This window comes from Rhinolophus sinicus, chromosome 12, assembly GCF_057876585.1.
Source record: "Rhinolophus sinicus isolate RSI-liver-muscle chromosome 12, RSI-T2T, whole genome shotgun sequence".
In the NCBI taxonomy this organism is placed as follows: Eukaryota; Metazoa; Chordata; class Mammalia; order Chiroptera; family Rhinolophidae; genus Rhinolophus; species Rhinolophus sinicus.
In genome coordinates, this window is record NC_142512.1 from 43,652,861 (window position 1) to 43,678,949 (window position 26,089).

A 26,089-nucleotide genomic window follows, 5' to 3' on the forward strand; every position below is an offset into this window, starting at 1 on the left:
AATATTAACAGTAATTTCACAAAGTATAGCAGAACTGTGTTAAACACACAATTCCAGGACCAATAGATGGCGAACTAGAGCCCTAATCTGAGGATTCTGAAATCTAAATGAGCAGAATGAAAACCACCAAATAAGGCAAAGCCCTTTGCAGTGTATACTTAAATGTTATGTCCAAAGATACCCACCACAAAATAATTAATCCTACTACTGCTTCAACTCTTAAAACTCAACTGCCAGATTTTAACTAGGCCCCCCAAATAGCCACGGTTATGAAATACATTTTTTCAATGATTAGGAAAAAGGTATAAACGCTCATTTCAACACATGCATTTTGGGGAAAAATAAATTCCAACTTTCCCTTTCTCTCATTGCTTAGACCAAGAATCAGGAATTCACAGTATTTATGGCACTTAAATCAGTCAACCTATTTTACACTCTTATCTCAAATCAGATTCTGCTTAGGCACCAATTTTTACAAATAAGGACATTCAAAGGTGAGCCACTACAAACACAAAATTTTAGGGAGAGAAATACAGTTTCTTAAAATTTCTCCAGAAACATAGTTTTTAATCAAGACTGATTAAAAACATAGACACATACTGCTCAACTTTTCAAATCATTCTTGGAATCATCATTGCCAATATCCACTCTATCCTAATGGATTAATTTTAACCCATTCTCTTTGCCAACGATTGGTTGTGAATGTGCATGGAACCTAATCCCAGCCAATGAGACATGAGTGGAAACCCACTGGAAGCCCTCCAAAAGAGGATTGTGAGAAAAGCCTCTTCAATCCTAAATATGAGATGAGGAAGAAACATTCCCTCTTCCTCAGACAGTGCTAAACAGGATACTTCAAACTACTACTGTCACCTTACAGCAAGCCTGAAGATACCACCACCATCAAAAGGGAGCAGAATGAAGAGTTGGCAAGAACTTTGGTCCTTAGTGACAGCATTAAGCCATTATATCAATCAATCCCGACATCTGTAAGACTTCTGGACTTCCAGCAACACAAGAACAATGTAACAAACATTTCTTTTATATCACCTTATTATTTATTCCTCAGAAAGGCCCTTCCTTCCTGTACACAACTCTGTACCCATCCTTGTCTTTATGTGTTCTTTCTGCTGGAAAAAGAGGACCATCCCTCCTCATCATCATTCCTTGTTCATTCCTTTCCCCCAATCCACCTCCAACTAATTTTTCCTTCAAGATATATTCTACCACACCACCATTATCACTTAACAACATAGGTAATTGGCACTCTATTACTCTGCTCTTGGTTAAATGCCCTGTGTAATTCCTCTGAGGTTGTTTTCATATATATCATTCTCACCTGAAACCAGCCTGAAAGTTCTTAAAGGCAGGAACTAAGGCTATCCCAATTTCAGATTTATTACTCTCGTCTGTACAATAAACATTCCAAAAAGGCACTAACTTCCCCACCATATACCTTCTAACAAGCCAGAAACTCCTAAGCAGAATGTTCTGTCATATGTACTTCACATGTACAAACTAATCTCACAAGGACAAGGGATTATTTTGTTTTACACTTTTTTTAAAAAGCAATTATATTAACTCAGGAGAAAGTCCCAAAGCTTAAACAATTCAGTTTCAAAAGGAAAGAGACCCAGTTTTCATTATTTACCACTGCATCCCGGGGACCTAACCCATAGCCTTGCAAACGGAGGCACTTCATAAGTATTTGCTAAATAAATGAAAAAAGGTATAGTGTGGTAATTACAAAGGTGTGATCAAAAAATACAGTGACTTTAAAAAAAATTATTACAATAAAAGACACATTGCCATTAGTCCCCCTCAAAATACTCCCCCTTTCTTCAAACACACTTATCCGATCATTCTTACCTTGTTCCAAAGCAGTTCTGGAAGTCCTCTTTCATAAGTGTCTTTAGTTGCCCTGTCGTGGCTGTCTCAATGTCCTGAATCGATTCAACATGTTACCTTTCATGGCCATTTTGACTTTGGGAAGAGCCAGAAGTTGCACGGTGCCAGATCCAGTGAATAAGGTGGATGAGGACACACCGTAATGTTTTTATTTGACAAACTGCCATATACCAGAAGTGATGTGTGACATGGAGCAGTCATAATGGAGGATGATTTACAGCACACTTTAAAACACACCTCCTCTCAACCGTAGCTCACACCTGACTGACTGCACCAAACAAATTGAAACTTGTCATACACTTATTTTATGCGCTGCTTCCTGTATTGAAGATCCCTGCCTTTCCATTGGACGGCTCTTGGCAACAGTATTCACTGTATTAATGTGATTACAACAGAAAGGCTCCGAGTCACACATCGCTTCTGGTACAGCAATTTCTGTCAAATAAAAACATGACGGTGTGTCCTCATCCACCTTATTAACTAGATCTGGCACCGTGTGACTTCTGGCTCTTCTCCAAAGTCAAAATGATTCAGGACATTGAGGCAGCCACAACAGCGCAACTAAAGACACTCACGAAAGAGGACTTCGAGAACTGCTTCAGAAAGTGGCAAGAACAATGGGATAAGTGTGTTCTAAGCGAGGAGGAGTATTTTGAGGGAGATTAATGGCAATGTGTCTTTTACTGTAATAAATTTTTATTTTTATTTAAACATTCACCGTATTGTTTGATCACACCTTGTAAGAGTATGGGATCCAGGGATAGCCTTAGATTTTATTCTGCCTCCATCACTTACCAGCCGAGTTACTTTGGTCAAAGTACTTAACCTACTGTAAGCCTGTAAGCCTCAGTTTCTGCCTGCTCTGTAAAAAGGAGATAATAATAGTGCCTACTTCACACTCATAAGTTTAACTACTATCATTATCATTATTATCAATAAATGAAGTTATTTTCCAACGTTCACTAAAAGATTAAAATATGAGATAAATAAAGGTCAGCACATTTCTCTTAATATAAACTTAAAATCCCAATCTACAGACTCTGGCAAACAATGTTTTCATTCATAAACTCAGATAACACTATATATAAAAATACTTTGAGTTCCCTAAAAACATTTTAATTCTGAAAAGGATTATTTACAATCATAAATCTAAAGCCACATTAAAAAAAGTTAAAATACATTTATTCTAAAAAAATTTAGTGAGCACCTATTAAGCTCAATACCGTGTTCTAGATATCACAGAAATGAACACATCAATCTAAGACAATATTAAAATTATACCATGAAAGAAACATCTTTAAACTGAAATTGATACACACTCTCATGTTAATGTCTAACCAACTAAATATTAAGTAGAAAGCCACAATAAACTGAATCAAAGTTAAGAAATTTAAATCAAAGAATTTTGGATATAGAAGAAATATGAAAGGCCAACTAGTTCAAGCTCCAAATTTTATTAGTGGGAAACGAGGCCAAGAGAGAGCAGTTAGAAAACTGCTCAAAGCCTCAAAGTTGAAGGACATGCTGGGATCAGGGTGTCCAGTCTCCAATTTTCACTTTTCCTACTGCATCACTGGCCTTCTAGAGTTATACCCTCCCAACAAAAACATGCTACGCACTTAGTAAATAAGTGCAAACACGATAAAGGTATGAAACCCAAACAATACTACCTATTTCAGTTTCACAAGTATCAAGATTTAGCCAAATATAAGTAAAAGAAAACGCTCACACTAATTACAATGACTATAAAACTCAGAAATCAAGATTTTTTTCACTAAATGGAGGTCTCAACTGATTCAAAATATCATTATTCTTATGTACTCAGTGCAATAGCAACAAACTCATTAAGATTAAACAATTTAAGTAATTTGAAAAACTTGTAAATGGCAAAGTATTATAAGAATGCATGACATTCCTTAGTTTCAAACCCACTTATCTAGATGATTTTCATCCTTGTACTAGAGATAGACTTCAGAATTTATATAAAGATATTATTTTACCATCTCTCCATAGAAGTAATCCCATAACTCATTAAGAAAAACTAATCTTAGGCAACCTCATGATGTAACTCTTGTTAGTTGTGAAAACAATAACTAAAGTTACAGGTTAACCCTGAAAGCACTCCTAAATCTAGAAATAATTTATGTGGGGATAATTCAGAAGATAGTACTAAAATTCAACTGAATACAACTAAACCACTTAACGAAACAAGTCAGGTGCTCTCAGGCTATCAGCTAAATTAAGATCTAACATCCAAGATTGATGGTTTTATCCTCTGCAGTCCTAGACTTCAAAGTAGCTACACAAGTACTGACTTCTAATGCATGCATTTCCACCAGGAATTTCTATGAATATTTTAATAGTTTCTCAAGGAGTGAAAGAACTAAATTGATTATTTATGTGGACTTTAATTAATTCTAATGCTTTGAACTTCAGTATAGAACATTGTAAAATTCCCAAATAATTAGAATAAACCAAAAAAGTTAACTGACCAAACATAACAAAAGGAGGGCTCTAGTAGACTGATTTTGCAGGTGAGGCAATGTCAAATGAAGCAGTTTGCCCAGGACCTAAACACTGTATCAGATAATAAACTTGAATGTCACAATTTGCCCAAAATTTACCAAGAAACTACCGGGTTTCTTTCCCAAATGAAATGTAAAGGTAAACATGCAGAAGAACCTCAAGGGAGCTATGAGCAGCTAAGCTGTGGAAGGCCTGATAGAGTCAGAGGGCAAAAAAAAGTTCAAAGAGAAAAAGAGGCAACAGGTGCATAAGGCAAAAGGCATTTAAAAAAATTTTTTTAAGTCAGTTTCTGAGTCAAAAGTGAAGATGCAACTTCTAAATTCTTGCTCTGAGGGCAAAGCAAACCTAGAAATTTTGGAGCAAGCACACCTGTTCCTTCCAATAGAGAGACACTCCATTCTTGGAAAGGAACATTACTTTTTTTTTTTTTTTTTTTTTTTTTTTTTTTTTAAGATTTTTTTTTATTGGGGAAGGGGAACAGGACTTTATTGGGGAACAGTGTGCACTTTCAGGACTTTTCTCCAAGTCAAGTTGTTGTTCTTTCAGTCTTAGTTGTGGAGGGCACAGCTCAGCTCCAGGTCCAGTTGCCGTTGCTAGTTGCAGGGGGCACAGTGCAGGGGGCACAGCCCACCATCCCTTGCGGGAGTCGAGGAATTGAACTGGCAACCTTGTGGTTGAGAGCCCGCGCTCCAACCAACAACTGAGCCATCCGGGAGGCAGCTCAGCTCAAGGTGCCGTGTTCAATCTTAGTTGCAGGGGCCAGAGCCCACCATCCCTTGCGGGACTCGAGGAATTGAACTGGCAACCTTGTGGTTGGGAGCCCACTGGCCCATGTGGGAATCGAACCGGCAGCCTTTGGAGTTAGGAGCACGGAGCTCTAACCACCTGAGCCACCGGGCCGGCCCGGAACATTACTTTTTAATCCACTAATTCCTGGATTCTTGAACTGGGTTCTCGTGTACACTCTGGAGCATACAGCTATGGGCTAGGGAGTAACTGAAGCCACTCAATAAACAGTACCGACCTTACTGAAGTGTCAATTTAAAGATGACAGTAAAATCAGACACACTTTTGTTAAAATAAACACAAAAATACTACGGAGCAAAATGCAAAACTTTTAGTTTTTCAAGAGAGAGGAGGAGTCTTCAGAGAAATGTCCTTTTTGTGACAAGCTGCTCTGGATAATCCCAGACGCTGACAGTACTTTAAAGGAAAAGTTGGAGAAGCACTACTTTAGAACATTTATAGCTAAATAAGCATGCCAAAAAACAAACAAACAAAAAATACAAAAACCTAAACATAGTCCCTTTATACAGATAATGAAACCTGAAAAAAATCTAATGTAAAAATTGTCATGGGTACAGCACTATAAATGAGACCATAAGGTACTAAATACGTAACTAGAATTCAGGAAATGCTAAAGTCCGTCTTATCTCTGTCACTCATTTACTAAATCATATATAATTTTCTTAACAGCAATCTTTTTTCACCTCTGAATTAGACTGAGAAAAATAGAATACAGGGGGCCGGCCCGGTGGCTCAGGCGGTTGGAGCTCCGTGCTCCTAACTCCGAAGGCTGCTGGTTCAATTCCCACATGGGCCAGTGGGCTCTCAACCACAAGGTTGCCAGTTCAATTCCTCGAGTCCCGCAAGAGATGGTGGGCTGTGCCCCCTGCAACTAAGATTGAACACGGCACCTTGAGCTGAGCTGCCGCTGAGCTCCTGGATGGCTCAGTTGGTTGGAGCATGGGCTCTCAACCACAAGGTTGCCAGTTCGATTCCTCGACTCCCGCAAAGGATGGTGGGCAGAGCCCCCTGCAACTAGAAAACGGCAGCTGGACCTGGAGCTGAGCTGTGCCCTCCACAACTAAGACTGAAAGGACAACAACTTGACTTGGAAAAAAGGCCTGGAAGTACACACTGTTCCCCAATAAAGTCCTGTCCCCCTTCCCCAATAAAATCTTAAAAAAAAAAAAAAAATAGAATACAGTATTTGGTATTTTCAACCAGATTTCAAATTAATGCTCACAATCAAATTTAGAGAGAAATTCAACTAACAAAGTTTGTCCCAAATGAACTAACTTCAACTAGCAGAACAAAAAAATAATAAAAGAGCTAAATGAAACTACATCTTCTGGGTATAAAGAAGAAAAAAAAAATTCCCCCTGTGTAGGGAAAGAGAAAAACTACTCACACTTCCTAGCGTATCTATGGGGGCAGTATCAAAATGTGATCTTGCTGGTAATAGGCCAGTGGATTACATTTTTATAACAATACAACAGTAATATTTTGCATTCTTGCCTTGAATGATTTTCAGTAAAGCTGGAGATCCCCTTAAAATTCTATCATTAATTCCCATTCATTCATAAACATTTAATTTATTGAATGCCTACTGGATGCTAAACACTGTAGTACCTCTGGAGGAAAAAAAAATGAGTCACCATGATAAGCTATGCGGTAGTCAAGAAAAATCCCTATTTACTGATATTTTAAGTGGTTAAAAATTCAAAGCTAAGAAATAAGAGAACAATCAGCAAAATTTTACTGCTTTATGCTTCCAAGTCCACTCTCTTCTGGCCCTTTGGTGAAGCTTTCCTAAACAACCACCCCAAGAATGCTAAAATTAGGTGTTATTTACAGCATAACCAACATGAGGTAACAAACCAAGTACTCCAAAATAAAACTAAGAGAAGAGATTAAGGAACTAAGTAGGAGGCAAGGATCTAAAATGCTTGACTTGGAACCTCTACCCTGAATGTCTCAAGATAGGCAAAAGGTGTAGAAAAGGAAAATTTGTGACCCAATCCAATTGTATTTAACTCTGTATCGCCCTTTCATTCTCAAATATTTGCTATTACCCTGGGGGCAAGGCCAGAACGATGCAATTGGGGGAGGGGGGTGTAGGTGGAGGAATAGTCTTTTCAGCAAACAGTGCTGGGACAACTGGATATTGACATACAACAGAATGAAGATGGATCCCTATCTCACACCATACACAAAAATTAATTCAAAATGGATCACAGGCCTAAATATATGAGGTAAAACCATAAAATTCCTAGAAGAGAACAAGAGTAAATCTTCATTATCTTATGTTAGGCAATGGTTTTTAGCTATGGCACCAAGAGAACAAATAACAAAAAATACATAGATTGGACATCATCAAAGTTATAAAGTTTTGTGCATTAAAGGACCCCATCAAGAAAGTGAAAACACAACCGATAAAATGGGGCAGAATACTACAAAATCATGTGATGAGGGACTTGTATCCAGAATATCTAAAGAACTCCTACAACTAAGCAATAAAAATACAATCCAGTTAAGCAAAGGATTGGGCAGAATTAGAGATTTCTACAAAAGAAGATATACAAATGGCTAATAAGCACATGAAAAAAATCTCATCATTAGTCATCAGGAAAATGAATTCAAAACCACAATGAGATACCACTTCACACTCACACTAGCATGGCTATAATCAAAATAACGGACAATTATAACTATTAGCAAAAATGTGGAGAAATAAGACCCCTCATACATTGCGGATGGCAATGTAAAATGGCATAGCTGCTTTAGAAAACAGTTTGGTGGTTTCTCCAAAAGTTAAACAGTTATCATATAACCTAGTGATTCTACTCCTGTTATATACCCAAGAGAACTGAAAAAAGGTACCCAAACAAAAACTTGTACAAGAATGTTCATAGCTGCATTACTCATAATAGCCAAAAGATGGCAACAACCCAACTGTTCATTAACTGATTAATGGATAAGCAAAAATGGGGCATAGCCATGCAATGGAATATTAGTTGGCATAAAAAGGACTGAAGTACTGATATATGCTACAACATAGATGAACTTTGAAAACATGCTCAGTGAAAGAAGCCTGTCACAAAAGAACACATATTATATGATTTCATTGATATGAAATATCCTGCATAGGCAAACCATGGAGACAGAAAGTAGGTTAGTGATTGCCAGGGGCTGGGACAAAGGGAATAGAGAGTGACTACTAATAGATACAGGGTTTCTTTTTGGGTCTTGAAATGTTCCAAAATTAGATTGTGGTGATTAATGCACAACTCTGAATATACTAAACAAAATTTGTGTATTTTAGTAAATTTTACGATACATAAAGTGTATCTCAATAAAGCTATAAAAAAAAAACGACGAAGCCAAAATAACACTCAGTTTCTAAACAGTTTCACTTTGACCCCCCCAAAATAAAGTTGAACCACTTGTGAAAGTATCAGAAGGCAAGCTATAACTCTGCCACTTATTTCCCCTTGAGAGATTACCTCAGAGCACTAATCTGCCTTTATGTTACATCTGCAAACTCATTGCCAGCAGTGTATATAAGAAAAAAATCAGGTTCCCATCAAATTCAAGTTACTCTAAATTACTCTATGTGAGAATTAAATGAGGAAGACCCAAGATGTCATCCGTACAGTCATCTATGGGAATAATACTACAAACTAGGACATCAGTAAGTAAGTAAAGAGTTTAAGGAACACAAAATCCTATTACTGGAAGAAGGGTTATCTTCAGTGAGATAGGATTGGAATGTATTATTATTTTAAAAGCTTCAACAAAAGCAGTAACATTATACTTTGCCTGAAGAATATTATAACACATGCTTGGCAAGCCTTCTATAATAGGGTAGTTCAAAGAGAAAAAATTTGGTGTTGTCATCCCGGCGCTATCTGGAGTGCAAAGAAGATGCCCCGATCCACAAACATAGGATCTAAGAGGAAGAGTAGGTGCTGGACAGGAAAAAATATGAGTCAACTCATTTCCAAACCAGATTGTTCATTTTATTTTTTACCCCCATAAGTCAACACTTGTTGTTTGCATGTGGTCCAACATAAACGTGATTAGCAGCTAAGTCTATTCCCCAATAATCACTAGACTGACACAATTAATGCTGGACTGGCATTCAAGTTCTAGCTCTACTGACTCCCACTAAGTAGCTATGTGACTTTGGGGAAATGACTTCACTGTTCTCAGTTTCTTCATGTAAAACATAAGAGAGCTTGACTAACTTAAATCAAGGTTTCTTTTCAACTCTAAAGCTCATTGATTCAGAAACCTGAAAACTACAACAATAATAATAACGCAGTGCTCAACAATCTAAATGTTTAACAACATAAAACTTCTCTGGGAGGGAATTGATGTAAAATTTTAAATAATACAATAAATGCTTTCTCAAAAAAATATTAGACCCTACTAAGACATACACATATAACAGAACTTCGTTCTAAATTATAACAAAAAAATGACATGTATGACCCACTAGTAATAAGACATAAAAAAATACATAACCAACATTCTGTAAGTCAGGAAAAACTAAAAATGTATATTACCACCCAATTTTAGAAAAGAAAATCTAGCCTTTAGATAAAATTATGTTTAAAAAGCAAATGTGTAATACAAATCCTAGAGATGGACTTTAAAATACTTTACTGAATGCAAGAGATCAAAAAAGTCAGGTGCTCCACCATAATTTTTGAATTGCTAAGTCATGTGGGGGTGAGGGAGACAAATGGGGGATCAGGAGAGGAGGAGGAAAACAACTTTTCTCAAAATAGACTTTAACAAAAATGAGGAAAAGTACTAAAAGACCATAAATTGTAGCTAACCAGGAGCACTAAGAAGACCTATGTAGGCAAAACAATGAAAACCTGGCAAGGAAATGCAAAGCCACAAAGCGATGGCTTAAATACTAGGTATATAAAAAGCCAGGTGCCAAATAACGATGGGATGGGTCGTTTGAGGGACAGGCCATAAACAGTGATAAAAGCAAGTCAGCTGATAGGCCTAACTTTAATTTGTTTCAATATTTATTGAGGAAGACATAAGGAAGAAAAACCTATTTCTAAATTATTCTTTAAAGCATACAAATCACTGATAGTGAATCAAATTCATCATTAAACAACCAAGATGCTTCCAAACCAATGTATCAGATGTTAGTCATGGAGTCCCAAAGTATTCTATGCATTTTAAAAGAATTTAAATACAAAATTATAAAACTGCAGGGAAGAACCTCCTGGCTGACAGTCATGTGAGGGGAGTGACCTCCTATAAACCCAAGACAGAATCTGGATCTGTGCCCTTCAACATTTACCCAGCCCCTTGCTTAACTCCTGGCATACTTAGGCACTCAATAAATATTTGCTGAATAAAATGAACGAAAATATGCCATCAATATAAGTCCCATGTAGTCAAGAGAAGGGCTCTAGCTGCAAGCTTCAAATCAGCCAAACTGGCAAATCTCTCATAGAGGATGGGATCAGAAGAAATATCAGCATGAACAATCTTCTGAGGAAAAGACAACGTGGCTTCTAAAAGAGGAAATCATGGGGCGGCAGAATGGCTCAGTTGGTTAGAGCCATGAGCTCTTAACAAGGGTGCCTTGCCGGTTCAATTCCCACATGGGACTGCGCCCCCTGCAACTAAGATTGAAAACGGCGACTGGACTTGGAGCTGAGCTGAGCTGCGCCCTCCACAACTAGATTGAAGGACAACGACTTGGAGCTGATGACCATGGAGAAACACACTGTTCACCCCAATATTCCCCAATTAAAAAATAAATAAATAAAATAAATTACTTTAAAAGAATAAAGGAGGAAATCACACAACAGTCTACTCAAATTCTCAAAAGGAGAAAGTGTGTGGGCTTTTATAAAAGTATATAATGTATGTGGGCTTCTATAAAAGTCTTGATAAGATTCTAAATAAAAGGTTATTTAAAAAAAAAAAAAACCTGAGTGCAATCACAAAATTGAGAATGCTTACCATAGATGGGGCATGATTTAGACAGCGAAAATTATGGGTGGAAGTGGAGGCACTTCCCCAAATTAAGAAATATAAGCAGAAAATTGATCTAGGTAATGTTTTGTAAATGCTGTATTTAACATTTTAATAAATTGTATGAAAAATATACAGAAAATTCTCCATTTTTCAAATGGAATGACAAGCTTCCTGATAATACAATACTACACTGAGTTGAAAAAATAAGGGAACTAAGAGATGGGAAGGATTTTTAAGTGTATCAAATGAGAAACATTTGCAAACACTAGGGTTTATTTTCAGCTTAGAATCAAATCCTTTGGCAAGCACGAAAGTTGTCTAAATATCTGAAGGGCTGTCCAGCAAAAGAGGAACTAGAGTTGCACTAGGCAGTTCCTGTACAGACAAATAAGGCCCAAAGTGAAAACTGCAGAGGCACATTTCACCTCAACATTAGGTCAAGCTTTCTAACCACCAGATCTCACTAAAAAGGTGATTCTTACCCTGAGTTACCTCTAAGACCCACTGAGGTAGAAGAGGCTAAAATACTGCAGTCAGGAAAATGACAGGTGTTGATTATAGCACGGACAAATCAAAAGTAAGGCATTTACAGGAAAAAAAATCTAGTTGTACCTAAAGAATTCACAGTTTCTAGTCAAAAAGGAATTTTTGAATAATTATAGAATGTTTCCTAAAGACGGTGTGATGTTATATGCAAAAAAAAGGGGGATGAAGGGGTTGCAAATTCTGTTGCCCACAAGGAAAAGACTGTAAACAGAACATTTTCCCATCCTAACAAATCATAATTTAGCTATATCTGAAATGCAGTTCTGATTGGTTACAATAAGTCCAGAAAGGCAAAGCAATGCTGACAAAGATCCAGAGAAGTGTAGATGGAAGGACTGGAGGCTGAAGGAGGCTTCATTAGAGCCTACATTTTAAAATCAATCATTTTCAGTTGAGAACCACGGAAGCCAAGGGGCACTATGATCAAAATCAGAAAATGTATCAATATGGTAAAAACTAACTTATTCACCAAGTCTCAGATGTTAAGCTTTTAAACTTGAAAAGGTTGAGTCTTTTTTTCTACAACAGATTAAAAAGAAACTTGTAGAATGTATCACCAAGAGGTATTTAAGGTTAAGACTACTCAAGAAGTGCATAAATTTATGTATATTAAGTCCACTCTGGGGTCCTAAAGGATAGAAGCAATGTCTGAGTTGAGGCCTTAAATTTCTGAGATTAACATCTTATAAGATAACAATGGCTCACTTCCAGACATCCCTTGGTGCGGACTGAGACCAAACAATCGGCTGATAGCCTCCCTCTCTAATAGACTCAGTGTCGCTTGTTGGTATAGTTTCTTTCATTCTTTTTTCTATGTACTATGTACATGTGTGTGATATATACTCTTTAGTTTTTATAAATTTAGAATCCTCCTTATACAGCTATGTATCCTGAATTTTTCATTTATCATATACTCAACATTCTAAGACATTAAAAATTCTTCAAAAATATTGTTTTATGGCTGTGTAATCATCCACCTTTAAATATGCCATAATTTACCCATTAATCTTACTGCTCATTGAAGTTTATTTTCAATTCTCACTAGTATGAATAATGTTTCAATGAATATCTTTGTTTACAAATCTTTCTATGTATGTCTGTTTTTCCCCCTTAAAATAAATTCCTGCAAGTGGAACTACTGAGTTAAGGACATCTTTAGATGTGTTGCCAAAATATCGTTCAGAAAAACTGAGCCCAATGCACAGTTCCACTAGCGGTTTTGGAGGCTGCCCCCTCACCACCATTGACAACAAACTTAAACTGCCATCTGATAGGTTAAAAAATAGCATATTATTTTAATCTGCATTCCTTTGGTTACTTATCAGAATAAAAATGTTTCTTCTATGCCTCCTGGCCATTTGTATTTCTTCTTTGTGAACTCGATCATGTTCTTTGTCAGTAAGGCTTTTCTTCTAGCTCTAACAAACTTTTTGAAAATCAGAGCTAGAGTCACATATCAGTGACTTCAGCTCCCCCTGCTGGCCAAAAAATGACTACCACGATCAAGACCTAGATAAAAATAAACCGGCTACAATTACAAGCTTGTCCATTTTCTGGGCTGTTTGCTACAAACACAATTTACATGCAGTGACAAAAGATAAAATGTTGTGTCTAAACTCATACTTAACAGAGCCGTGATGGAGAAGGAGAGAGGGAACACGTGATCGCTAATGAATAAGAACTAATCTCTAAAACTATCACCACACCTAAATAATATTTATTTTCCTATACTTCATTCTAATAATGTGAAAACATTCTAGTTACCCGATGACACTGGGTTGTCAGCAAACTGGCTCTCAATAAGAAAACAAAAACACCTGTATCCTTCATCATTCAATGGAAAGATTAAAAAACAAAACAAACAAAAAAAAACCCCACCTCTTTGTAATCCTTATTCCAAAGCTACAAAACTGCTCACATTGAAGATCGGATCCTAGAGTTCCCAAGGGGAAGGCCAGGATTTGAACGTGGATGGGACTAGTGTAGCTTTTCCACCAGTACCCTCCTCAGATGCACTTCCCAGGTCAGGCAATGCAGCCCTCAGACCATCCATTAAATGCACATTTACTCAGTGCCATCACACGGCAAGCAGTGATGATACAAGATGAGACAGCTCCTACTCTCAAAGACCTGAGATGAACTGGGTGAGAGAAGAAAACCTGCAATCGCTGTATAGAAGTGCTACGTATACATCCACACTCAAAGGCCATGCGTGGGTACATACGAAGCTCTCAGTGTCAGCTACTGTTGTGGTTACTGTTATCAACATCACTGTTAGTTTCTAGAACAGGGTGGAGGCCATTTTAAACAGGCAACTGCAAGTGTGAAGGCCCAGAGGCAGAGGAGCAACAGGTGCACAGAAGGAACCGCAAGCAGGTCAGCACCGTTGAGTATAGAGGTGCTCAGGCAGGAGCAGAGATAATCTGGCAGAAGCCAGATCGCCAAGGCCCTGGGTGCTTAGCAAAAAAATTTGACCGTTACCTTGAGCCACATTAGCCATTGGGGAGGAGGCACATAATCATATGATGAAATCTGCATTTTATAAGGATCACTTTGACAGCAACTTGGAAGGCAGTCAAAGACGATGATCAAAAGGTGACTGAAGGTCATGCAGGCAAACAAAGGGTGACGAAGGTATGATCTCAGAAGGGAGAAGTGGGAGTGACCAGGGAAACATTACGAGCTAGGATCTCAAGAACCTGGTGACTAATATGCAACAAGAGGGAATTTAGTGACTGGGTGGGTGATGGTATCACTCATGGGAGATGAAGATAGGAAGAGGATGGACTTGGGGAAGTAGACGAGGAGGTCAGTTTGAAATGAACAAGGGACATCCAAGTGCAAATGTCCAGGAGGCAGCTCTGTGTGTGGGACTGGAGATCAGAAGACCACTTAGAGCTAGAAAAAACACATTTGCAAACCATCAGTATTAAATGGATGGCGAATGAGACACAAACTCAACTAAGATATTCCCCAGGAACCGCAGAGGGTGAGAGGAGAGAGAGCCAAAGTAAGGCAAACACTGACACGAAAGAGGAAAAAAGTTTACAAAGAACTCTAGGAAAGAGCAGCCGGGGATAACGATGATGACAGAGGCAGCACACACACCACTTGTAATTTACTATGTGCCGGGCGCTCTTCCATGCGCTTCTTGTGTATTAACTCATTTCCTCCTCACAACCGTCCTGTGAGGTAGGTGTTATTATTTGTATTCTTTTATTATTTTTTCTCATTTTTCAGATGAGGTAACTGAGGTACAGAGACGTTCAATTACTTCTGCAAGGCCAATCCCCACAGCTGCTCTCCTGTCCACTACCTAACTTCATTTCCTCACTCCAGCCCCTGCCACTGTTACTCTGCCTCAGCCTGTCAGCTCTCCCAGGACTAGTCCAGTGGTCCCTCCTCCCACAGCCCCAACAATACTCCGTACTATGAACTCCTTCACTTCAGCATAGGGGGATAGAAGGAATCTGGGAACTAGACTCTGATGCAACTTACAAAGCAACTTTATAACATGCCTTTCTATCAAGAGCAGCCCCAGATCATTGTAAAAATCTGATGAAAGCAATGGACCCTTCCTCTCCATGAAATGCACATGGCAAAACCACATCATTTTGCATCTGGCTGCCTAAAAACTGTCATTCGTCATGTATTTTATCCATAGAAAAGTTCCTCCCGCTATCAGTAAAGATCTATTTCCTCTTCCTTAGCAAATAATTTATACAAGCATTAAATTAGAGGGAAGGGGTGCTGGAGGCTGGAACAAGGACAGTAACAAGAACAGTAGATACTAAGGTAGGAGATGGTGCAAATAAATAATAACATACAAAAGAATGTAAAGAATAGCTCAAGAGTACATACTAGTCCACCAATACAGTGCAGTTCATGGTCTCCAAAGACACAACACGGTAACTGATGGGCATCGTGAGGATCTTCAATAATTTTGTATTATTATTAAAAGGCAAAATTTTGCTCAGGGTGCTTTAAGGAGGCAGAGAAGCCTTTGAAACAGAGGAAACCATGAAACAGAGGTGCACACAGGCCAATGGTGAAAGGTAAAGTATAAAAACAAAACAGAAAGGCCAGCAGCAGCCGCATCATCAGGGACCTATGCTCTAAGTCTGAACTTTACCCAGAAGCCCGGGACGGGGGGGGGGGGGGGGGGGGGCGCGGATACAAGCCAAGGGCTGGCCAAATTAGTCAGGCCAGAGGAGGGACTTCCTCATGGTCTTACTATTTCTCAGGTGACCCATACTGTCTGCCTCAAAAATGACAGTTTGAAGGCAAAGGCTGGAGAATAACCATGCTATTAGTAGGCTGGTGCAGAATTGCAGTTTAAACGGTTAGAAATAATTGCAAAAACTGCAATTACTTTTGCACCAACCTAACAGCTTTTTCAAATATGGCATCTGACTGAATATAAAACATCTCTTTATTCACACAGGGAAGGGGGTGTAAATTCCACATTACTGGGTATCCTTACCTCCCAAACCCCTAGAGACAGATATCTGGGCCGAATTCTTACAGATTAAGGAAATCCCAAATTTCCATCAATTTCTACAAATGATGAGACACGGAGAGCAAGACTGTAATCTTGATCCTAATTTTTCAAATCAGAATATTACTGATACCAAAAAAAAGAATAACCTTACCTTCTAAAGATTCACTTTTATATAAATCTAAAGTTTCAATGATAACAAAATTCTATACATATCAAAGATAAATGAGAAGCCTAAGAAATAATCTACTTCTTTAAATTACATTACCAATTTGTACCAAAATGTTCATTTCCTGTATATCGGTGTTGAAGGCCTGCCACCCTTAATGAAATGACACAGTGTTGTTATGGGTTGAACTGTACACTGCTCCCGCCCCCCAAAAAATAGTATTTTTGGACTCCTAATCCCCAGTCCCTCAGAATGTAACCTTAGTTGGAGATAGGGTCTTTACAGAGGTAATCAAGTTAAAATGAGGTCATAAGGGTGTGCCCCAATCTAACATGGCTGTTGTCCTTTTAAAAAGGAGAATTTTTTAACACAAAACACACATACAGGGAGAACTCTATGTACAAAGGAGTTATGCTGCCACAAGCCAAGGAACTACCAGAAGCTAGAAGAGAGGCCTGGACCAGATCCTGGCCTAGCACCTTCCGAGGGAGCATGCTCCTGCCCTCAGACTTCCGCCAGCAGAACTGAGACCATCGATTTCTGTTGTTTTCAGCCACTGAGTTTGTGACACTGTTATGGCAGCCCTAACAGACAGGTGTCATGAAGAAAATGAGCAGCTCATGTTTAGTGAGCACATACCAAGTGTCATTCTAGGCACTTGGTACCAATAAACTCATTTAGCCCTTACAAAGTCCATCCCAGGTTCTAGGTATTCTAATTATACCCTTTCTACAAATGAGAACACCAGAGTTCTAAGAGGTTAAAGAACTTGCCCAACATTAGCCGGAGTCCTACTCTTATCACTAGGCTATAAAGAACTATTATCAATAGTAATTATAAGAACAGTCGTAGTTCACTGAGTCAAACTTGAGGTTTTTTACAAATATACACCAATTCTCTGAAATAAATGTTAATATTATTTCCAGTACAAAGAAGGACCCAGAATCTGACAGATTAAGAAATTGCCCAAAATTACACAACCAAGAATGCGATAGTGTATCTAATTGCCAACCAGAAGGAATAAACAATAAAAATCTTTTTATACTAAAACTTGAAGAGCAAGTGAAAATTTTTAATGCCTGATTTCCCGATTCAGTACTAGAAATACACATCTATAAATTCAAAATTTGTCAAGATGCCAGGATAACGTGTTCTAGGTTACAGTACCCGTTGCGTGTGTATCCCTTCAACCGTCGTTCAGGGGCTATCTGCTCTCTCAGTTGGGCCCCTCACTGTTTCTGACTTCCAGACACAGTAGAAGAAAAGATGTAAGGATTGAAATACTGTTTTTTAAGTGTTTTTTTTAACTTGAATTTTTTGATTTTTGATACAAATATCAGAAAGTATAAAAAATTATAATACAGTAAGCTGTCTCCTTCCCACAGTATCCTCTATCTGCTCAGTTCCTTAGACTTAACAGACAACCAATGTCACCATTTTCTTGTTTATTCTTCTAGCTTTTTATTTTTTTTTAATGTATATACAAGCCAACACAAATTTTCTTTTCTCCATTTCTTTTGCAAAAAACACAAAGAGTATCATACCATACACACTGTTCTGCATCTTGCTTTTATCACTTAATTGTGTATCTTTGAGATCTTTCCTAATCATATTGAATTGTTTTAATTCTGTCCTTTTGTTTGTCAAGAATACTTTTTATTTGCTTTCACCATAGTTCAGTCTAGCACATAGGACAACCAGCAGCCCCTAAAAGCTATCTGACACAACTAATGGTGGCACATCATACACCAAAGACCATCTTTCTTTTCTCTCTGCCTCTTCTTCTTCACTTTGCTCTTTTCTCCAGCTTACCCAAGTTCTCCTTCTCCCTGTTCCTCTCCCATCTCACCCATCCCCTAACTCTGACAACTGGACCTAAAAACAGCAAACATCATTGGCATTGCTTAGTCATGGCTAGCAAGAAAAAAGCTGTAGACCCCGGATATAGAAAAAAAGGGGTAAATAATTTCCATGGTAACTTCTAATTAACAAGTGTGCTTTCAACTGAGGAGTTTCTGTTTGGAGTTACTTTTTCTTTGTTACTTAGGTTTCCTCTGGTACTTTGGTTTATGAAAAGGGTGAGTATTGGCACTGTTTTCTATAAGCATGGAAACAAGTACATATTCAGGCCTGACATTCATGTAATGCCTGACAGAACTGGAGTTCATTCTGAAATGAGATAATCAGAAACAAAGTGTAAGAACTACAAAAAATGAACACTTTGGCTCCAAAGTATACACTTTAATTAGGCTGTCATTTCTTTTTACTTAAAAATGAATAGCTGTAACCTGAAATTACATCTCAGAAACATTTTAAGGATATTTACAACTGAAAAAGAGAATAAAGTTCTCTCTCTCTCCCTTTTTATTTCCCATCCTGCAAATGCAATGTTATCCTCTTCTCCTGAAAAAAGTTCCTTTTTCCCCCCTGTCCTAATCAAACACTATAACTAAGTTTTTCTAAGTAGTAAAAGGAGGAGGAAAATGTTAGCAAATAAAAAATCCGCTCAGATTCAGAAGAGATCTTCCACTGATCAAAGAACTGGTAGGAAACATAAAATTAAGGCAGCCACATAACTACATTCTTAAGTAGTTAACAGGTGGTAACTCATATAGTAGAGAGCTCTGTACTCCTGCCATGCCAGAGGTCTTTGGTACAACTTCAGGGGTGATTGTGGAACTACAGTCGACCTTTGAACAATGAGTCTGAACTGTGCGGATGTTTTTCAATACAGTAAATGCATTTCTTTTCCTTAAGATTTTCTTAATAAATTTTCTTCTCTAGCTTACTTTATTCTAAGAATACAGTATATAATACATACGACATACAAAATATGTGATAACCAACTGTTTACGTTATTGGTTGAGCTTCCGGTCAACAGTAAGCTATTAGAAGTTAAGTTTTGGGGGAGTCAAAAGTTATTCATTATTTTCGACTGTGTGTAGGGGGGTCGGCACCCCTAACCCCTGGGGTTGTTCAATAGTCAACCACATAACACCCCAAGTTCAGAGATTTAATGGTAAAATCTTAAACATCATATATATCTTAAGAAGGAGGCTCTATGTACCTAACACATTAGTTAAAACCAAGGTAATGATAAAATAAAATTCAATATACGGATCCTAATTTCCTTGGGTTTCTAGGGACCTAGTACCCGCCGATATCCCCTTGCCTGCTTCCTAAAGATAACAGAGGTCACCAGATCCTGGCGCTAAACACTTGGTACCAAAGAGAAACACTCTTATATAAGGTTTTCCAATTCCTAAGGGTTCAGGACTTCTGGGTGGGTTCCCCATATACCCCTCCAACTTTACACGGAGAATGGCTAGTAAACTGTCACTTTGACTTCTTTTACACTAATATAAGCAACAACAGCTGGAACATAAATGAAGAGAACTCAGTCTACATTTACCTAAAGATTTCCAACAGTCCAAATATTTAGGTTACATTATTCTGATTTATTCGTTGCATTAAATTGGAATTCCACAGGGCAGATTACCACACAACGATCTTAAATACACTAATATCTAGCTCCAAAGGAAGGCAACCTGAGCCACCTGCGAAACTGGTGAGGGCTTCCATCACTCCTTATCTTTCTCTGTCCATCCTTCCTCTCATTTTCCTCCCTACAAATGTCTTAAGCTTTGCCCTTTGCTTAGTCCTAATGAAGTGTCCTTTGGCCATCTATGTACAAGAAATTGGAAGGAGTGAAGGGACTTGAGAACCACATCAATAAGAGCTTTTTCATCTAAAGATCATCAGCCCACATTGCCCAACAGAGTTTTATCCTGTGAAATGAAACTTGGCACAAAGTGCTACCCGCGGAGAAAAAGAGTGTTAATTCCTATGCAAAGGATTAGGAAGCAGCAGGACTCGCCAGTAGAGTTGTACACGCAAACCAACAGGTCTCAGAAAATTCTATATGAAGTTTCAGAGTAAACAAATGGTTAATGACACATCACTTGTAATACATGAATCAGCTACAGATTTGCAAGAGTGGGACACACCCTACTACCTATGACTACCTGTTTGAAAGTGGACCTGGATGCCTGAACTGCCAATCCATCCTACTGAGATAGGAGGATAATTTTACAGCTATGTGGGTTGTCATAATTTAAAGTTAAAAAATTAACACATCATTATAATGAAAGTTAACTTGAGACCTTCATTCATATTTTAACACCAACAATTAAGAACAGTAGCAAAACAAAGTAAAGAGCAACCAGTAAGTCCTAGGAAGCAAACATAAGAGTGGTTTTTGAGGGGAAAGGAGGGTCAGGTAACAGGTTGAAGAATTGCAAATTCGAGAAGAATATTCTCAGTTCTAAGGAAAAATAAAATGAGGCCTTTAATTAAAAAAATAATAATAATAACACATCTTACCTTAGGAGGCATCCACATAGCATTCATAGTGTCAGGAATAGTTCAGACAATTCTCAGAAATGAGCAAGCAGGGAGTCTTAGTAATCCCTCAGTCACCGAGTATGAGCAGGTAGGAAATTTTTTTGTTTCAAGAAGGTATCTGAAAGAGAGGACTTTCATTTAGACTAAAAAATAATCAAGAATAAGCAAATAGTTTAAGCATCTGGACAGAGATTTGACGTACTATTTGCTTCACCATCCTAAAAAGATGTACAAAACACAGTCCCCTTTGGAAAGAGGCAAATATATGTATGTGTATATCCATATACATGTAGAAATATAGTTTACATAAAAAGTGAATTAACTGTGTAATACATGTTTTATATAATATAAAATTGCTTATCAAATAGTTAGAAAACCAAAGTCCCAGGTAGAAAAATGATTCTTCAGGGTACTTCATAAACACTACTGAAAAGTGATTTAACTGACCATCTAAAAAAGACCCTTGTCACATGTAATTTTATTTAATAAAAACCTCTCTGATCATTCTCACTGTCCTACATTTTACTAAGTTTCAGGACCCATGTACATAAAAAATAAAATCCATTCTTGACTGAAGTGCTACAAGCAAATAAAAGAGCCTTCTTTCCTAGAGATCGTTAAAAGCAGACCAAACAACTTAATTTTGAGGAAGGAGGGAAGCAAGTTTGCCTGGAGGCAGGAGGATGGATTAAATGACCTCTCCTAGGATCCTTGTTCAAGTCCTAGGCCTGAATGAAAATTCCAGCTTAACCAGTTACTGCTTCGCTTAAAATGGAGGCTTGCCCGAATAGGGACAAGAATAACAGCACCCACCTCTGTAAAATAAATTTCAAAAAATCAAAAACTACAATACCCTCATTTTGAAAAAAAAATTTAAATAAAAACCTCTGGAGTAGATTTGTTCTTGCTATGCGTTTGTCACTTGGGCTTCTTGCTATGCGTTTGAAGACTTGGCATCACTTTTCTTACCGCTCATCGGATTTTTTTTTTGGGGGGGGGAAGGGGAGTTTGACTCTTGACCCAAGTCTCAGGAGGGTTTAATAGACCCCTCCATGATCCCCACCGCAAAAGACATGGGAAGAAGAGAAAGGGGAGAGCCCGAGTTCTCCCCCCTCCCCCCACCTTGGACCCTAGTCCCAAACCTACACCCCCCGCCAGCTTCCCGCAGTGGGGCGACTCCTTCTGTCCCATCCCCATTGTCAGGGAGGGGGCGAATGGGGAAGTGGGCTCCGGGCAGGGGCGCCTGCGGCCGTTGCCCCGGCTCGCTTCAGGAGGGGCGGCCCGCGGGATGCAGCTTCCCTTCCTCTCCGCGTCGGTCCGTCCCACCTCGGCTCGGCCTGGCGCCCCGGGCTCTGCTCGGCGCCCCCGGCCCCAGGCCCGGCCCCGGCCCGCCCCAGGGCACCAGGCCCCCAGCCCGTCGGCCGGCAGCCCGCGGCCCAGGCCTGCGAGTGGGCGCGGGGCGGGGGTCCCTGTGCCTCACACACGCGTCCCCGCTCCCCCAAGTCCAGCCGCTTCCAGGGCCCTCGGCGGCGCCCGCTCGCCGGGCCCGCCGGCCCCCCGCCTCCCGCCTGGGCCACCCCCTCAAACTCCCTCGGATAGGGCCACCTCCCCTTTCCCACCATCACCCCTAACGACTCGTGCCCCCTACCCCCGCGGCACCAGTGCCAACGGCTGCTCCCCCGGCCCCGGACCTACCTGCACGGCTCAACCAAGCCTAGAAGTGGAGGCGGGGAATCTTCTGCCCTCCTCTGTCTCTCATTGGTCTTTCCGGGGCACATCGTGAGCTCCATTGGCTAATGGAGGGTGTCCGTCAGAGCGGTGGGGCGGGACAGGAGGGGAGAGGGATGCTGGTGCCTCGGCGTCTCTGTCTCTGTATCTCGCTGTCTCTGTCTTGGCTCTTGGAAATGAGAGACATTTGGACAAGGCGACTAGAAGGGGGCCCGCGGTGGGAAAGATAGAAATAGGAATCCTGGCAGAGCTTCCCAGCAGTCGGCCACTCCGAACCCCCTACCTAAGTCCCCTTTGGATCCTCTTCTCCATCACCCCCAACCCCGGCCCCTCACCCCTGTAGGTTCTTCATCCAGGAAGCGACGTGATGAAAACTCGAGGCCGGAAGGCCATAGGAGAGATTTTATATATGAATATAAAATATACACATACATATATATATAAAGTCAATCAGATATAAGGTCACAAGGGCCTGGAGAGGAAAGGGCACACACATCTCACAAACGGGAAGGACTTGAGATATAGCCAATATAATAAGGAATCAAAATGACTCAAAGTGCTTTCCAACTGGGCTGATAACTGAGTGCCTAGGGGACCAGGTGGAAGGAAGACTTACATTTCATTGTATATCCTTTTGTATCTTTTGATTTTTGTGCCATTACAAAGATTCCAGGGTTTTGTTTTGTTTTTTTAAGTAATTGATTTAAATTTTAAAATAATTCTAAGGTCGGAAAACCAGGGGGACAGACAAGATGGTCGTCCAGGCAAAGTGGGACAGCGTGCAAATTTTGGGAGAAATCCTAGTTTTTAATATGTTCAGTTCCAGACAGGAGTGGTAAAACTAAGTGGAGGGGTCCCAGAGGCAACTGGAAATATGGAATTTGGGAGAGGGTGTACAATCTGGACTAGGGAAGGTTTGGAGTTCTCTACCTAAATATGTTGATTGATGATATGCTGAAGGATAAACTACCCATAGAAGTGTAAAAAGACACCCACAGGAGAATGAAAAGAACAGAAAGAGGGGCAGTGAGGTAAGAAAAACAGAATATTGAAGAGGCATGAAAGTTATGGGAGGAAGGGCCTCTGGAAAAATAGAAAAATAAATCTATGACAGCCTGACCGGTCTTGAGATTCATTTCTGGGACTCTCTAAAGGTTCATTCAATAAGAATGAAAGTCAAAATATCCATAAAGCAGAGTTCTTAACTTTTTCACACCACGGACCCTTCGGCAGTCTGGTGAAACATATGGACCTCTTCTCAGGATACTTTTTAATGTGTAACAAACATACAGAGGAATTTAAAGGAAAGCAATGACATTAAAATACAATTTTCAAAATATTTTGAAAGGTGTGATATAGTAATATCTGGACTTTATATTAATGTATTAAATAATAAGATCTAATGGCAGACCTAATGACCACCATAATTTTCAGGTAGTAAATGAGCATAAATAATGTTTCAAGATCGCTGTGACAGCTGTCATATTATTAGGAAAATATCTGTGATTTCTACCCGTGACAAAATCACAGACACTGCTAATACGACTTGGTTTGTCATCTCCATTCATAACTGAAGGAAATGCTAGTTTTCTGTTAACATTTTAGCAAAAATAAAGGCATATCACTTTCCCTGATCTAAATTCATGGATTTCCTAATCTGTGGACTGCAGGTTAAGAAACCCCACCATAAAGAAAGCATCCTTCCCACCTTTCACACACCCATGCCAGGCTGTGGCCCTGTCGTTCATCCCTTATCTCTGTCTCTGTCTTTCCATTTTCCACTTGCTCCAAACACTCTCTGGTTCCCAGTGCTACCTGCAGATTTCTGACGTCCCTGTGACACAAAGAACAAGGAATTGTGAGTAAAGATTGGAAGAACGATATATACATTTTGTCTTTCTTCAAAGAAAAACGAGAAAGCTATGGGGTATATTGCAGCTCTGAGATGGGGAAAAGAAACCCAGATGGGGTATCATTCATTCCCAAGAGGAAAAAGAAATTATAAAAAGAAAACATCTTTATTAGTTAAGAAAGAATCTTTTCTGAGTTTATTAATTTTGCTTAAATCGGCCCTAGAAAACATCTTTAATCCAGCTCCTTATTTCATGTATCTGTAAAATTGAGCAAAAAATAGTACCCACCTCCTAGGGTTATTGTAAAGATTAAATTAGTTAATATACATAATGGATTTAAAACAGTGCCTAACACAAGGTCAACAGTTTTTAACTATCATTATTATTATATTGACTTCTTGTATTCCAGAGCATTCCATGAAAATTTCCGGTATGATTATTTGTACTGATGACATATACGATTGCACATCAAGAGTGATAAAGTGGTAAACCCAGAACATTTTTTCATTTAAATGCTTCAACATTAGAATACTCCACTTCTTCCAGTTACATTTTCATTCCTCTAGGGGGGGTTGGAAGAACATCAGTGCCTTTTTAAAGAGACTGTAAACTTGAGGGGGGGAAGTTTGCTACTCCTATTGCAAAGGGCTAATTTCTATAATACTGTCTATAAAGACCTCCTACAAATCAATAAATAAATACCAGCCATCTTCATCCTTACCCTGCTGGTGGGAGTGTAAACTGGCACAGCCATTTTGGAAAAAGACTCATAAAATCTAATAAAATTGAAGCTATGTATACTGTGTCCCAGCAGTCACACTACTGGATATGTATTATAAAGAAATGCAGAATTGTAAATGTCAGGATCACTGTACAAGAATATTCATAGCAGCTTTGTTCCTCAGCACCCCACACTGGAAACCTCCCAAATGTTTATCAAGCATAAATGGTTAAATTGTGGTATATTCATACAACGAAAATTAATAAACTATGGTTATGTTCAACAATATGAATAAATATTCACAAAGGTAATATTAAACACACAAAAAAAGCAAGATACAAAAAAATATACAAAGTATGGTTCCATTTATATAAAGTTTAAAAGCAGGCAAAACTAAACTATATTGCATAGGGATGCATAGATAGGTGGTATAATTATAAAGGAAAGGAAGGAAATGAACACAGTAATGAAAGTCAGGCCGGCTAATGGGGGCAGAGGGAGTTTTGTTTGATTGAGGGTGGAGGTTTTCTTAGGAACAGGCAGTTGCAGAGTTCCTAAGGCAATCCAGAGTTCCTTTTCCTTTCAGTGTTCTACTTTTTGATCAGTTGATGGGTACACAGGTATTTGCTCTATAACTGTTTAGCAAAATGTACAAAAACTTTTGTATATTTTTCTGTATGGATACTTCACAATGAAAATATATTTTTTTAGAAAAACAGCATCTCTCAAGAAAAATGGGCAAAAGATACTACGGAAATTTTATAAGAAAGGACATAGGAATGGCTGGTAAATGAATGAAAAGGTGCTCAGCTCACTAAAAGACAAGCATTTAAATCTCCACTGAGATACTGTTTTCATCTAACAGGTCATGAAGATAACTTTGCTAACACATTGTGTTGGCAATGGAGAGGGGAAATAGCCTTTTGGGGGGTGTG

General features: G+C 38.9%; 1 protein-coding gene across 2 annotated transcripts in view; it reads right to left on the bottom strand.

The window, feature by feature from the left end:
• KANSL1 (KAT8 regulatory NSL complex subunit 1) overlaps nucleotides 1-22,569 on the bottom strand; it is a 158,825-nt gene extending 136,256 nt beyond the window's left edge. Inside the window, exons 1-2 of one of the 2 annotated variants that reach the window (XM_074320695.2) lie at nucleotides 22,548-22,569; nucleotides 20,832-20,970 (exon numbers count right to left, since the gene is read on the bottom strand). The gene's annotated coding sequence lies outside the window, so the exon portion shown is untranslated. Of the gene's footprint in view, nucleotides 1-20,831; nucleotides 20,971-22,547 lie in introns of those variants that run through there. The other variant, XM_074320696.2, reaches the window with a different exon arrangement.
• Nucleotides 22,570-26,089: the final 3,520 nt, after the last annotated feature.